This window comes from Aplysia californica, unplaced genomic scaffold, assembly GCF_000002075.1.
Source record: "Aplysia californica isolate F4 #8 unplaced genomic scaffold, AplCal3.0 scaffold00425, whole genome shotgun sequence".
In the NCBI taxonomy this organism is placed as follows: Eukaryota; Metazoa; Mollusca; class Gastropoda; order Aplysiida; family Aplysiidae; genus Aplysia; species Aplysia californica.
This window is the reverse complement of record NW_004797695.1, coordinates 173,864-175,698: the sequence shown is the minus strand read 5'-3', so window position 1 is coordinate 175,698 and position 1,835 is coordinate 173,864.

Below are 1,835 nucleotides of genomic sequence, written 5' to 3'. Positions count from 1 at the left end.
ATCATCATCATCATCATCATCATCATCATCATCATCATCATCATCATCATCATTGCTTTTCACACCCTGCACCAGGGTATAGGCCACGGACAAACACCTTCCACCTTTCTCTATCCTGGGCTAGCCTCTTGATGTTATTCCACGTCTTCCACACCCACACAAATCAGAGAAAACCTTGACCGGCTCTCGGTGTTGCTGAACACAAAACTTACCGTTCACAGCATAACCACGTCCTTCAGTACTGGCTTCAGGTACCGACTGACGCATATCGTGGCTTGAATCCCGCAGACATCGAACATTTCAATGGCTTTCTATCAGCCTCTTCAAATCAAGACTGTTCTACAATGTACATCATTCCGGACAAAAAAACCAAACAAACAACAACAACCAACTACCCTGTCTTTGTGACTCGTAGGCTCCCGGCACAAGCATTGAGACTGGCTGTTCTCATCTGACGTCTACGACCGATTCGACTGACGGTCTTGAAAAACACTCATTTAATTTTGAAGGTTACAGTCAAACTTAATTGAGCTCGATCGTATTGTGCCAATGTTCTGGTTTGTTGTCCCCCCCCCCTTTCAAAGGGATAATCTGATTGGCCCCGACTGAATCAAATTCAAGCTGGCAGTGTGCACTGGGTATAACAGTTTTTGTTATTGTCGTGCGTGGTTTCCAGCTGACCCCCATTAATTCTCATTTCACCTTTATAAAAGAGGATTTTTAACATCTAACAGTTAGACTTGTCGAGCTCTTGATAATGTTCGTTACATATGTTTAACACATTTCAAACTCTCTTAACGGAATAACTAATTCAACTTAACTTTAAAATATTCATGTTGGTCTAAGAAAAAGCAGGAAAAAATAGTACAAAAGACTGTTGTCATATATATTCCTGCCACATTATTTTAGGCTTGGACTTCGTAATAATATTATTCACTTTCTTATTTTTTTTTAGTATTTAAGACTGACTAGAACGGGAATAGAAGACGAAATATACGTCTATATGTAGGTGCCTAGATAAAAGTAACTGTTTTGCTTTTGTACTTTTGTTTTGTTCAAGATTGGTCATCTCATGAAATTAGACCGAACAAGAAATATCTACAGCTTGGTTTTCCAATTAATTTTGTAGAAGATTACAAAAATAAGTTAATAGTTTCCAAGCTAAAAAATAGATCAACTTAGTTGCTAACCGCAGATATTTTATTAAAAATGAACTTCAAATGCAGCACAATGTTATTGTGGTTTTTATTATTAAACCTTACAATTTTTGGAGAAATGAACGTAGCTCTGTGTTCGCCAAGTTCACCTTGCGTTGAAAACGTTACCCCAAGCCACGATAGCGTTACTGCTAACCGATTCCCCACAAAAATCTCAAGTACAACATCCAAAGTTCCACGTGTGCAGCCAATGGCCAACAAAAATACTTGTCAGAATCAGTGTGGCAAACCTTATGGAGAACTTGGTAATGAGTGCTGCTGTGACAAGTATTGCTACATTTACGATGCGGCATGCCAGGATATCGAAGCAAAGTGTCCAGTCGTTGTTATGGATGCGAAGAATATGTTCCACAATTCAACTGTTAAAATTGAGGAGAATTGCGCAAGACAGATAGGTATGCGAGTCATCCTGGGATGTGAACCAGAAAACGGGACTGAGGAAAATGTTTCTGACACTTCCGATTTTAGGTAAGAGAAACTGGAGCCTCTGCTACGCCCGTCCCCTTTCTGTGACCTCTTCCCCTTTTCTATCTATCTATCTATCTATCTATCTATCTATCTATCTATCTATCTATCTATCTATCTATCTATCTATCTATCTATCTATCTATCTATCAA